Below are 15379 nucleotides of genomic sequence, written 5' to 3' on the forward strand. Positions count from 1 at the left end.
GGATTTTAGGAATGGATTCTTGCAGAGTTGAAAAAGCCCATTGCTTCTTGATTCCAATTAGGAGATAAGACCCAGGAAAAAAATGGTAAGCATCAAAAGCCACTGAAATGTAGGCTTGGGGAGAGGATAAAATTAAAGATTTGCCTTTCTACCTATCATTAAGCCTTACAATGAATGAAGGTGCCAACAGACAAAAGAACAAACTAAGTTTGTAAGACTCATTAGTTCTTTTAAATTGTGTGGAATGTCTCAAACAGGGAAAGACCTCAAGAGTAGGTCTCCCACTGAGGCCAGAGCAAGTCAAGATACACCTTAAGCTGCAAATAAGTGGCTGGGCTTGAGAAAGCAATGGAATCTTTGAACCAGTCTCTCAAAGAACTGTGGGCATGGTGCTAGAGAATAGAACTCATGGGAATCAAGTAGATTAAACGTCTGCTAGGTTTCAAAGAGTGTTGCAACTGCTAGGTGCTGCAGGTTGGGTTCCCAGGGAGATGAGTGGGCAGGAGTTTTCCCAGGTATGTTCTAGAGATCTTACTGCAGAAGAGAAGAAATGGAAGCTGGACTCAACAGAGGAGAAGTTGGATTCTGATGGAGTGCCAGCAAAGCTTGCAACTCTGAAGCCAGGGTGACATGTTGAGAGTTTTCACCAGCTGGAGAAAGAGACAATGGCTGTATATCCCTGTAAGTGACTAGTTTGGGATGTGAGCTATCCCAGGGAGGTGCATAACCATGAGCAAGTTATGAATGCCTTTAGCTCAGGCCATTTTGAAGAGCTGGGCAGGGGTGAGGGTGTGCTGGGGGCTACCTGTTGGCATCAGTAGCAGTACATCACTTCTACATAGAGTTCTAAGCAGCACTCCCAGCAACCACCTCACCAAGAAACCACAAGTTGGGACTGTAAGAGCCTGTGGCTGATTGAGTGTGAGTCCCCACCTGCCATGAAGAGAAAGGGAATGAATGCAAAAGCAGCCGCCATAGGGGTAAATCCAACTTGGAGAAAATGTACATTTCCCTACTGTTCTAAAGACAGCTTTAAATTAAAAAAAAAACCTGGATATTACATGTAAAACAAACATAAGAAAATTTTAAAATGTAGACAGAAACACACCAGCTGGGAAGGTTGAGACTTGAGAAACAACAGGGGGTTCTCTCAGTTTTCTTTTTCCATTGATTTTTATTTGGTTTGGTTTAGTTTCATGGCTGGGGATCCAACCCGGCGCCTTGTGCACGCTAGGCAAGCACTCTACAAGTGAGTTGCATTCTGTAGTCCCTGGATTTTCTTCTTACTATACACATCCTAGATTTGAAGCCAAAGAAGCAAGCAACCTGGAAGCTGGTGCAAAACCAAACCAATGAATGAAAGGATCAGGGAAGTGGCAACCTATAAGGACAGAAAGTTTTTAGATGATTACTTCTCTACTCCAGCCAAACACAACAGAAAGCACTGTACCCCATCCACCCACCGACACCAGCAGAGGCAAACTGAGAAACCCAGCCTTCCATTCTCATCAGGATGTAACAGGGTACCCCTGCATCCCCAAAGAGCTGTTCTCAGACAAGACTAAGTGGGGAAGGGCTCTCTCCCACAGAGTCACTAGAGACCAGAGGGGAAGGCCTGACCTTCACCCCTATCCAAGAAGCAAAGTACCAACTTCCCCATTTGAATGGTGTTAGTGCCATCATGCTGTCACCACCACCAGGAAATAAAGAGGTCACTCCCCAGGGTATCAGTGAAGGCTGCATAGGCAGGTGGAATTCTCCCATTCACCCAGCAATAACAAAGTGAGTCCCCCAAAACCTAGGTGTGGGTGAGGCCAGGTGGGGAACCTGGACTGCTAGATCCAGCTGGCAGTTTTAAGGGGAGACCCTCTTTCTCTTGCCAGAGCAGTATCACAAGGAAAAAGAAAAAAAAAGGCAGATAAAATAGTGTAAATAAGATCCACAGACTGACAACACCATACAACAATGTCCAGTTTCAATGAAAAATTACTTGAACCAAGAAGACCTCAAACTAAAAGAATGATGTGAGAAGGAATCTTGCCTTGACTGTTTCAAAGCTAGTGTTGCCCTTACAATAAACAAACAAATAAATAAATACAGGAAAAAACACTCAGCTCAACAAGAAAATAATAGACCAAGATTCTTCATCAATCTCAACAACAACAAAGAAATCCTTAACAAACAGAATTCAGCCATATGAAAATTAATTATACACCATGACCAAATAAGGTTTGAAATAAATCAGTGTAGTCAAGCACAGTGGCACATGCTTGTAATCCCAGTGGCTTAGAGGCGGTGGCAAGGGGATTGCAAGTTTGAGGCCAGCCTGAGCAACTTAGTCCGACCATGTCCAAAATAAAAAATAAAAAGGGCTGGAGACATAATTAGAAAAATGCAAATCAAAACTACTCTAAGGTTTAATCTCACTCCAGTCAGAATGGCAGCCATCAACAACACAAATAACAAAAAAGTGTTGGTGAGAATGTGGGGGAAAAGGCACACTCATACATTGCTTGTGGGACTGCAAATTGGTGCAGTCGATATGGAAAACAGTATGGAGATTCCTTGGAAAGCTGAGAATGGAACCACCATTTGACCCAGCTATCCCTCTCCTCAGTCTATACCCAAAGGACTTAAAAACAGCATACTCATCCACATTTTTACATAATGCCCTATTAGTAACTGTTGTATTCTGCTACCTTTCCTATCCTCTACTATCTCCCCTCCCCTCCCCTCCCATCTGTGATTCTGCAATCTGTATTTGGGGTAAAATTGGGAGTTCAAAACCCACTTGAATCAAATGTATGAAATATGATATGTCAAGAGCTTTGTAATGTTTTGAACAACCAATAAAAAAAAGAAGAAGAAGAAAAAAAACAGCATACTACAGGGACACAGCCACATCAATATTTACAGTAGCACAATTCACAATGCCTAAACTGTGGAACCAACCTAGATGCCCTTCAGTAGATGAATAGATAAAGAAAATGTGGCATATATATATACACAATGGAACATGACTCAGCATAAAAAGAGAATAAAACCATGGCATTTGCAGGTAAATGGATGAGTTGGAGAATATAATGCTAAGCACAGCAAGCCAATCCCCCAAAACCAAAGGTTGAATGTTTTCTTTAATATGAGAATGATGACTCATACTGGTAACGGAGTGGGTGGGGAGCATGGGAGGAATGGAGGAACTTTAGTAGGGCAAAGGGGAGGGAGAGGAAGGGAGTGAGAATGGGGGTAGGAAAGACAGCAGAATGAGTTAGACATCATTACCCTAAGTACATGTATGAAGACTTGAATGGTGTGAGAATAATTTATGTACAACCAGTGACTTGAAAAATTGTGCTGTATATGTGTAATAGGAAATAAACTGCATTCTGCCATCATATATAATAAATTAGAATAAATAAATAATTTAATTAAAAAGGAGGGCTGGAGATGTGCTTTAGTGGCAAAGAGCCTCTGGATTCAATTCCTAGTAACAAAAAATAAACAATAGGTCAATGTAATCATATTAACAAGCTAAAGAAGAAAAATGCTGGGATCCTATCAACTGATAAAGAAATAACATTTGATAAAATTTACACTTTTTCTTTTAAAAATTTATAAATTTTAAAAATTTCAGAAAAATGAGATACAAGAGAACTTCTTCAACTTGACCAAAAGGCTCTATCACATCTCACAGTCATTATCAGGCTTGATCATTAGAGCCTGAAAGCTTTCACCCTAAGATCAAGTGCAAGACAAGGATGGTCCCTCCGGCATCCTATTCAGCATAGGGCTGGAGTTCTAAGGAATGCTACAAAGCAAGAAAAGGAAATAAAAGGCATATAAGTAAGAAATGAATAAAAAAATGCCTTCCCTGTTTATGGATAACATAATTGTCTAAGTAGAAAAATCCCAAAGAATTTTTAAAAAATAAGACTCAGAATATGTTAGCCATGCAAGATCTCATGATATAAGACAAACACCAATAACATCAATGCCAATTATTTTTCTGTATACTAGCAATAGATGCATAGATATCAAATTTAAATGCAATACTAATTACAATTATTTTTTTAAAAGAAATATTTACTTGTAAATTTAACAAAATATTTATAGGACTATATGCTAAAAATTATTCAACAGTAATGAAAGAAACAAAAGAATATCATGTTAACAGAAAGGCATAACAATGTTCATGAATTGAAAGACCCAATATAGTAATGATGTCAATTCTCCCCAAATTTATATATAGGTTTGATAAAATTCCCACCAAAATCACAGCAAGAACCTTTATAGCTATCAAGAGGACTATTTAAAATTTCTGTAGAAATGCAACAAAACTAATATAATGAGAATATTTTTGAAAAAGAAGAATAAAGTGGAGAAATCAAATTCCATTTCAAGATACTATATAAGCTAGAGCAATTAAAAATGTGTAGTATTGGTAGAGTAACAGACATATGAATCAATGTAACAGAAAACCCAGAAACAAACTCACACAAATAGGTACAACTGATTTTAGAAATGTGAACAAATAATTCAATGGAGAAAGAGAGCCTTCAACCAGTGGTGACAGAGCAGTTGACATCATAGGTAAAGAAAAACAACAACAACTTCAATCTAATCTCACATTTTACACATTTAACTCATAGTAGATCATAGTCTGAAATTGAGTTTATTTGGTTTTTTTTTTTCTTTTTTTTTGAGGGAGGGCACCAGGGATTGAACTCAGGGGCACTCGACTACTGAGCCACATCACCAGCCTTATGTTGTGTTTTACTTAGAAAACAGGGTCTCACTGAGTTGCTTAGGGCCTCACTAAATTGCTGAGGCTGGCTTTGAACTTGCAATCCTCCTGTCTCAGCCTCCCAAACTGCTGGGATTACAGGTGTGCACCACCACGCCGGACAAGTAGATCATAGACTTAAATGAAAACACAAAATTAAGTAATTTTTGGAAAAACAGGAGAAAATCTTCCACATCGAGATCTGAGAATGATTTTTATACTTGATAACAAAAGTATGACCCATAAAAGTAAGAATTGATCAATTGAACTTCATCAAAATTAAAAACGTTTTTAAAAGTTTTCTGGAAGACCTTTAATGATAACAAGAAAACAAGCTACAGTCTTAAAATTCAGCAGTGAAAAGCAAACAGCAAAATGAGTAAAAGATATAAAGATACAATTCAGCAAAAGCATATACAGATTACTTGTAAGCATATGTGTTCAATATTAGCCATGAGAAACATATAAATTGATAGTCCAATGATACATAACTGCATACCTATCAGAATGGTAAAATTAAACATCATGTCAACACCAAATGCAGAGAAAACTGGATCATTTGTGCTTTTCGGGGTAAATATAAAATAATACAGCCACTCTGGAAGACAGTTTGGCAGCTTCTTAAAATAAAATTTTCAGTAAATCATAAAACTAGAAATTGCATTTTGGATATTTATTCCCAAGAAAATAAACTTATAGTTGCACAAAGGCCTGTACACAAATTTTTAGAGCAGCTTTATTCGTACCAATCAAAAACTGAAGACAATTTAGATGTCCTTTAGCAGCTGGAGGGCAAAAGCAGATGCAGGACATTCACACTGTGGGAAATGACTCAGCAACAGAAGGAATAAATGATGGATATATGGACCGACTGGATTAATCAGCCCACAAATTCTGGGGAAAGGTTGCTAAATGAAAAAAAAAAAAATCTTAGAGGGTTATACACCATATGATTCTTTTATATAATATATTTGAAATGAAAAATTATATAACAGGAGAACAGATTAGTGGTTACCAGGAGCTAAGGAGACCACTTGGGCAGGAGGGAAGTGATCACGGGTCTCAAAGGGAGCATGAGGTTCTTTGTGATGACAGAACCATTCTGCATCTCAACCACGTCAGTGTCAATATCCTGGTTGATACGCTATGGTTTTACAAGATGTTACCACTAGGGAAAGCTTCGTAGAGAGTACATAAAATTTCTCTGCATCACTTCTCATAACAGTATGTAATTCTACAATTATCTCATTATTAAAAAGCTTAATTTAAAAACCATTTTAAAACAAAAAATATAATGGAAAGAATATACAACTTATGTTTAAATCAATATGATTTATTTCTTTTTCTTTCCTTTATTTTTTTTTCAAATATAGACAAGGAAGATTTGTTCAAGAATACTGCAGTAGGGAAGATAAGTCATATACCAGACTGAATTCAACTCTGCTGAAGCAAAGCGTAAGAGAAATTAAGGGCTGGGGTGGGGGAGTGAAAACACGGCCATCTGTGTTTGCTAAGTGGCCTAACCCATATTAAAAGTCAATTTTCATGACAGGAGGTGGCTGTACAACTCTGAGCAAGGCACACTAGGTGAGAGAGTGCGAGTGAAAAGGTTAGGATCCTCCCCTCCTACAGAAACTGAGAGACTGTGGTACAATCTCCCTGATCGGTCAATTATTTCATGTACTAATGGTGATTATAATAATTTTGGTGGGTGATGGAGAGAATAAACATATTATTCAGTGCTTTAAAGGATATGTTAGATAAATGGCAACTACTACTATTGTTATGGTGATTATTAAAATATAACTTCTCCCCCACCCCTCATGGTGCTAGGGACTGAACTCAGGGCTTCCCACACACTAGGCAAACTTTCTACCCCTGAGCCACACACCCAACCCAAAATGTAACATTCTATAAAAGTTTGGAGGCTCCCAAGGAAAGCATGTACACAATGTCTACCACTAAGTTGACCCAAAGGGTATAGGGGGAGCCTGTCAGAGAGTAGAGCCTCACCCACAAAAGACAGTGGTCACAAGAAAGTCACGTAAGCACAGTAAGAGCCCAATCAAGAGAGGTGATGGGCCATTGCATTGTCTTCTCCATGAAATTTCATTCTTGCCAAGAAGCAGTAATTGCCTTTATTTTTCATTCTTTTCTTCCTTGAATGTTTATGGTGGCTATCCTATACCTCTCCACCTATTGCACACTGCATGTGTTTTGGGGGAAGGGGTTGATAACATGTCTTTTTAATTCAGCATTCAGCAATGCTTAGACTGAATGCAGAGACGACTTCCTTATGTCACTTAGCGGTCCTGGACTCTGAGATGACTTTGAGTTGTCTCTCTGGAGGGAGAGGGAGTGTATTCCACATGGGGAAAGAAGCATGAATTAAATATTTATGCCCAGGAGAGCAAACCAAGGTAGACCATATTAATGCTCCCCTAACACCCGCTGGTGAGGCAGATCACTTAGTCCCAGGAACCCTACCTTTCCTATCCTCCCTGTAGTTAGGTGGGACCACATGAGCAGATCTGGCCAAAGAGCTATACTGAGAGTGATGTGGCAAAAAACACCAGTTCTCCATACTGTCTTTGCTGTTGTCGTGGGGGGGATCATGCAGTGGGTTCATGCTTATATGCAGAAGCCAGAAGATCAAAGCCCCTGGACCACAGTGTCATCATGTGGAGCTCAGTGACTCTGAAGAGATGAAGAGTAGCTTAGGCCTAAGTCAAATAAACAATAAATAATGTTTAGTTAAGCCTCTGACATGTGGAGATTGTCATCCCAACACATTACAGTCGTCCCTTGATATCCATTGGAGATTAGTTCTAGGACTGCCTTCAGATACCAAAATCCAGAGGTGCTCAAGTCTCTTTTATAAAATGGCGTAGTAGTTGCTATAACCTGGACTCATTCTCTTTAAATCATGTATAAGTTACTTATAATACTGAAAACAATGGAAATAATTGTTAAACTGTATGTTTAGGGACTAAGGACCAGAAAAGTTTATACATGCTCAGTATAGATACAGATTATTTTTCAAAATATTTTTGACTTGTGATTGGTTAAATTCGAAGATGTGGGAACCCATGGATATGGAGGGCCAATTGTATACCCTACCCTGATCAATTTAATTATATTTTAAATCTATATAATGGATTATAGATGTGTAATCAATTTAATGGTATACACATCACTACAATGTTCTGAAAAGTACCAGGTCAATTAACTGTAGAGAAGTGAGAAATTAATTGTTGTAAATCTATGTTGGTTATGATTAGCAGCCAAAACAGATAAAATATTTGGACAGTAAAAGGACCTCATGTTCTCCTTACCTCTTCCTATTTCATAGTTCATTCAAGTTATCTATGTGTCACCAAATATTTCAGCTAATGTTCATTGAGTTATACACATACATCCGAAAGTGACTTATTGCCACTCTAAAGAAATAACCTACATTGTCCCAAAAAATATTCAAAAAAAAGATAGGTCTACACAGAGGAATGGTGAATATCTGACATGGTCTGTTTGTATTTCTAGAAAATAATATTTATTAATTATTCTTAGCTTTATAATTATCAATATTAAATATGACAAAAAGTGTAGAAAATATTTTATTAAGCTTTGTGAGATAACAATGGTTACTTGCTCCCTGGCAGTTAGATACATAGAAGGATGAATGCTATGATAAATAGCTTAACAGAACCCCCAGCAACATGTAGGGAATAAATAGATTCGTTTTGGAGGGATCTAGAACCTCCTGGAAGATCCAGATTTCAACTTGATACTCAAAAGAGAAATAGCATCTCAAAAATATAATGAGCCTTTCAGAGAACAGATTGAAGAAACATTTTAAGACAGAGAAGTGGGGTACCTCAGGGAATTTCCATGTTTATATTTGGGAGAGGAGCTATATGGGCCATAATTTGGGGTGGGGGGGTAGGGCTTTATAATAAAAAAATCTTTAAACTTGGAAACCTAGCTGGATGTGGAGGCGGGTCTGATGGACCAGGAGTCCAGGGAGGGTGACTTTAGGTATTTAGAATCTGAAGCCAAAGTATTCATTTGCTTCAGGCACAGGAAACAGGGATTATTAGAAGCTGCATCCCAAACAAAGGACCATCTAGTGTCAGATGCTGATCGACACACAGTTTACTACTTCTTGGTTGATAGGCCAGGCAATCTCCCCACTCATTATATTCTTATATATAAAACTCAACGTGACCAAACACAGGGCAGTATCATTGCAGATAAAAATCATAAATCTTTAATTTACCACAGTGCTCCTGTCTTCATAGCTTGTTCTACTAATTCTTCTTTAAATTTTTATTTTACTTAAACTGGAAATAGTCCCTATATCTTAAGCTGCAACATCTAGCGTACTAGATACACTAAGTGTTGGCAAGACATTGTGTTACCATGCTCATGGAGTGTTTCAATTCCACTCCTTATCATTCAGCCCAGCAGTGTGTTTTTGCTGTTTTGAGAATTTGTCAAACCCAAATTCACCTACTAATATCTTAACATCATCTGTGTAAACCTTTGCTTCTACCTTTTTCTACTTGCAATAATATAACTCTGTGCTGTTGCTATTGAGTTTCCTTCCACTTTTCTAACCTCATTTTAAGTGAAATTGGGGTCACACTGAAGCTTTCACGTGTGTTCCCTTCATTTCTACACACAACAGCCCTGTGAAGAATTCATTAAAGAATTTGTTACCTGCAGTTTTCAGCAGGGAGGATTGGAGGTCATGTTTCCTGAGGTCCATATGCACCAAGAGTGGCAGACGAGGATTTCATCGGAGGGCACTTGTGACAAAGCCCACTCTCCCCACAATTCTGTGACACCCACTCTGACACCACCTGGTCTCTGCCACAGTCTTCACACACATCTCAAAAGATTGATTTTGTTATGATCCTTCCATTCTTCACAATGCAAGCCAATATGCTGTGAGGTTTTTGCAACAAAAATTCAGCCAGGCATGAATTGAAGCTTCTGATACTGTGAGACAAAGTCAATCATTCCTCTTTTAACTTGTTTTGCTTGTTTGTTTTGTTTTGTTGTTTTTGGTGATGGAGATCAAACCCATGGGCACTTAACCACTGAGCTACGTCCCCAGCCTTTTTGAATTTTTTTTAAAATTTTGAGACAGGGTCTCCATAAGTTGCTTATGACCTTGCTAAATTGCTGAGACTGGCTTTGAACTTGCAGTCCTCCTGTGTCAGCCTTTGGTGTCACTGGGATTACAGGCATGCACCACAGCACCCGGCTTCTAAGTTGTTACTGTTAGGTATTCTGGTCCCAGCAATGAAAAGCTGGCTAACCTTCTCCCTTGGTATGTTATGTCTGTGTCCTAATCTCCTCTTAGTTAAGAACACTGGTTGTATAGAATAAGCCAACCCTATGACTCCTTTCAAATCCAATTATAGTCACATCGTAAGGTAGCAGGGTTAAGACTTCTACACATGAATTTGCTGGGGAGGTAAAATTCACCCATCACACAACAAAAGAGGGTACCCCAAATCTCTCCAAATCTCCAAATCACAGGTTATTGTGATAAGTAGAAGAGGGAGGAAAATCATATATTCAAATATAAATTTTAAAAGGCAAAAAGAAGGGACTCAGGTTTGATTCTTTTTCTGCTTTTATCATCTAGCAACCTGAAGACAAGCAACCGGCAGCCCACCAGCCCTGCCAAGGCTTCAACAGCAGGACTTCAGCTTGGGAGCAGGGGAGGGAAAAGGCACTTTGCTTATAATTGTGTAGTTTTTCTTTCCAACCCCTTGGCTACAGCCAAGCAAAAATCATTTGAAGCTTAGAGAGTTTTGTCATGTCTGGTGCAGGCACGAAATGAACCATGCAACCACACCACACATCATGAGTGACTCTGAGAAAAGGCTTTGCTCCACCTCAAATGTCATCTGAGCAAATGACTTGTGCTTATCCAGAAAGCAAACGATATGTACAAGGAACCAACAAATTGAACTTAATAAGAACTTAATGAGTCACTGCTTTTTCCCTATTTAACTTTTGTGATCTAGAATCTACTTTTTGACCTTGAACTTCCTCCTGCTTATTAAATTCTTCAGCCAAGGTAGAAAGAAAATTATAACATTGTGAGAGAGAATGAGCCAAAAATAAAATCAGTAGGGACTCAGTTCCCTCATCCTTAAAATGGACCTAAGAGTGCCAGCCTCATTAGAGAGTTATACATGTTAAATGAAAGTTCTTGAACTTTTCAGTGAAGACATTTCCTGATATACAGGGACAGGGCAAAGCTGACTTTTTCTTGATTTTTTTTAAATGCAAAGATGGATGTGCACAAACTTTCATACACCCACATACACAGGATTAAACAAATAGGAAGAAATGAGAGCATGGTGTTGGAGCTCATTATGTTAGCTTTTCATTACTATAACAAAATACCTGAGATAATAAACTTAAGAAGAGAAAAAGGGTTATTTTGATTTACAGTTTTTGAGATCTCATTTTATGGTCTATTGGCCCATTACTTTTGGGGATTGTGGCAATGTAGTAATCATGGTGGGAGCATAAAGCAGAAGAAGACATCTCTTAGAAATGGAAAGAGAGGAAGAGGAAGAAGCATTATTTGCATAGGGAACAAAATGTGTCAAGGCAAGAGAGAGTATGGATGTGCAAGATATTGGATAGAATTTGGTATGACTGGAGAGCAGCAATACCAATAAGAGAGAGAAGAGAGGAGACCAGGACAAGCAGAGCAAGGCTAGAAGATGAGCAGCCTCCTTCAAGGTCCTTTCCGATTGCATCTATAAGGCAGCAAGTGGTCATTAGGCCAAAGGAAGGCATTTACAGTTTTTGAAGAAGTAGCCCTTCACACATGTGTTTGAGAATGAGATGCAGAGATCATACTGAGACAAAATCCACTGTGGAAAAATAACAAATTCAGAGGATAAGGGTTCAAGTTTTGAGTCTTGATTTACATACTAACCAGTTGTATGAATTTGATCAAGTTTTTAATTTTATCATAAAGTTAGGAGAGAATTTTAAACACCTTACAAAATATCATCTGGCATTAATTTTTTTATCAGTTTAAAAATGCTATTGTGGGGGCTGGGGATGTGGCTCAAGCCCTAACCCGCTCACCTGGCATGCGTGGGGCGCTGGGTTCGATCCTCAGCACCACATAAAAATAAAGATGTTGTGTCCACAGAAACTGAAAAATAAATATTAAAAAAATTCTCTCTCTCTCTCTCTCTCTCTCTCTCTCTCTCTCTCTCAAAAAAAAAAAAATGCTATTGTCGGGCTGGGGTTGTGGCTCAGAGGTAGAGCGCTCGCCTACCATGCATGAGGCACTGGGTTCGATCTTCAGCATGACATAAAAATAAAAATAAAAGATATTGTTATAACTAAAAATAAGTATTTTTAAAATGCTATCATCCTTTAATTGACACATAATAACTGTACGTAGTTATGGGATAGAGTGTGATGTTTCCTTGCATATATACAATATCTAAATATAAAATTTGAGTAATTAGTATATTCATCACATCCACCATTATCATTTCTGTTTGGTGGGAACATTCAAAATCTTCTCTTCTGGCTATTTTGAAATACATTATAAATTATTGCTAATAACATTGACCCTACTGTGCCATACAACACTAGAACTTATTTCTATCATATGTAACTCTGCACTCACTGTCTAATCTCCTCCTTCCTCTCCTTCCCCTCTCTTCTCTCCAGACTTTACTAACCACCATTCTACATTCTACATGTGAGAGAGATAAAATTGCATTTTATAACAAATCATTATTTAAAATTAGAATTTTCGTGGTTACTCAATGTTCTACTCTTATAACTTTTATATCATGTTTATTTTAAGTGTTGAAAAGACTGGCACAGTGGTGCACACCTGTAATCTCAGCAACCGGAGAGGCTGAGGCAGGAAGATCACAAGTTCAAGGGCAGCCTCTACAACTTAGTGAGACCCTGTCTCAAAATAAAAAAGGGCTGGTGTTCGCTCAGTGGTAAAAAGCCCCTGGATTCAGTCCCCAGTACCAAAATCAGGAAGGAAGGAAAGACAGAAAAATAAAACGAAAGAGAGAAAGAAAGCAAGAAAAAAGAAAGAAGACGTGAAATTATTAGTATGAGGGTTCATTTTAATGCTGAAACCTGTGAGCATATAAAATATTTCACCTGAATATTTTTTCTTCCATGTGCTTTCCCAAGAAATAATGCAAGTAAGTAATTCAAACTACATTTGTAAAAATGAATAAATTTCTAATGGTCTCACTGGTTAAACAGTACTTTATTTCATAAATGCCAAAAAAAAGCAGTTTAGTGTTTAGTGCATGATTTGTCAAAGTGATCAATGTATTCAGTTATGGTTGAATAATTTTAGGTTTGGCAAGTGATTTCATATTTTAAAATTTGACTTTCGTAAGAAGGCTACTGAAACTGACATTGTGAGTTTGAAAGTCATTAGAAAAATTCATAGAATATGATTTACATTAAAATATATTTAAATTTTTATATTAACTTTGTGATAGATTTTATGCTACCAAAGCTATCAAGAGTGCAATGGTTAATGCTCTTCAACTTGCTTGGCCTGTGGGTTTGCCTTTTCTATAATTGCTGACATTTCTCTGAAGGTTACAAAGGGAAAAAAAGTTCTTAAAAATAAAGTTAATGAGTCCATCTGCTGATCCTGGTAAGGGAAATTGAGACTATTTGTCAGTTTCATGACAATCTACCGGCCCTGTGCAAGGACCGTTAAAGGTAATGTGCTTTCTTCATCAGAAAGAATTTGGACTGGTTGTCTGTTGACCTTCTGAATAGTTTTGAAGCATTCGGGGAGAATATATCAAGCAGTATTTTCATCTCCGATCTGTTAAGCAGCTACATTTTTGCAAGTATCTTGACATTTACTTTAAAGGTGTGTTAGCTAGAACATCTCACCATTAATTTGATCAAATCTTCCTGGAAGTGCTTAGTTTTAATGGTCACATTTTGGCCTATGCAGCCCTCTCCCTTAATAGTTTTTAATTCAACATGGACACACACAAATACACACCAAAAAAAAGAAAAGAAAAGAAAAACTGGATTTCTCACTTATAATTTAATTTGAGTCATCAAACATTTATTGAGCACTCACTACCTTCTTCTGGCCCAGGCAATCTGTTTCTCCAGTTTAGCTGTTATAACATCAGCCGACTTCTCACCATTCACGCTTACCCTGAACTCTCTCTTACTCTCATAGTTTCAACTTTTGTCCATGTACTAAGTCCTGATATTGTTTAGATGTTGGAAGTCCATCCTCCAAAGGTCTGTGTGCTGTAGCCTTGGTCCCCAGGGTGGCACTACTGGGAGGTGCTGTAGACCTTTTGAATGGGGTTTGGTTTGTAGCTTCACTTGCTTTTAGTTACTTGCTTTCAGCTGATTTTTAAAACCAGTAATTTGGGCGACAACAGAGTTAAACAATATGTTATTAGTCTTCCACTAGCTTTGCCATAGACCACACCTCTGACATGTTGACTATAGTGAAATGGTTGCCCCGGTAACTTTTCAGGGACTTGAAGGATGCTTTTGTTAAAACCACTGACTCTTCATTTCAATTTGAGCGCAAGTCCAGTGGGTGACCTTTTGGCATCAGAGGGCTAATAATCCCACCCTCGGATCACACAAATGCTGCCATTTTCTGGATTTGAATCCAGTGAAGAGCTATGAAGATTGATTACACACATGCAGACCACCGATAGACACATCAAGCAAAAGTATATATAAAATAGCATAGTATTTTCATTAACCTATACAAATCCTTGCAGATATTTTTGTTTCTTTTTATTACTGATAATTGAACTCAGGAGCATTCTATGCTCTACTTTTGACCTACATCACCAGTCTTTTTTTTTTTTTGTCTTTTTTTCAGACAGGATCTCACTAAATTGTGGAGGATGGCCTTGACCTTGTGATCCTCCTGCCTATTCCAAGTAGCTGGGATTATCGACATGTGCCATTACACCAAGATCTTCTCATGTACTTTATATTTTCTCTAGATTACCTATAATACCTGATGCAATATCAATGCTCTGTAAGCAGTTGTCACACTGTATTGTTTGTGAAATAATGACAAGGAAACAAAAGTCTATACCCATTCAAGAGATTTAACTTCTTTTCAGAAGATTTTTGTTCCCAGTCTCTTTGAATCTGTGGATGCTAATACATCCATATAGACTGCCTTTATAAAGAAACAAATAGCTTTGGAAATATAACAAAAAGAAAATTTGTGTGACGATATAAATATTTGGAAGCCAGGCACAGTGACATATGCCGGTAATCTCAGTTACATGGGAGGCTGAGGAAGGAGGATCTCAAGTTTGAAGCCAGCCTGAGATATTTTCTGAGACCCTATTTCAAAATAAAATGAAAAGGGCTTAGAAGGTAGTTCAATGGTAGAGTGCTTACAGTACAAGGGTCATTCCCTAATAACCACACAATAGTAATAATAATGTATTTGGAATATGCTCTTATTTCCACTCTGAAACAATTGACATTGCAGTACAAATTTATGCCATCCAATCCCAGGAGAGATGGGCACTCCCTGATGGCAAGGAC

Source organism: Marmota flaviventris, chromosome 15, assembly GCF_047511675.1.
Source record: "Marmota flaviventris isolate mMarFla1 chromosome 15, mMarFla1.hap1, whole genome shotgun sequence".
In the NCBI taxonomy this organism is placed as follows: domain Eukaryota; kingdom Metazoa; phylum Chordata; class Mammalia; order Rodentia; family Sciuridae; genus Marmota; species Marmota flaviventris.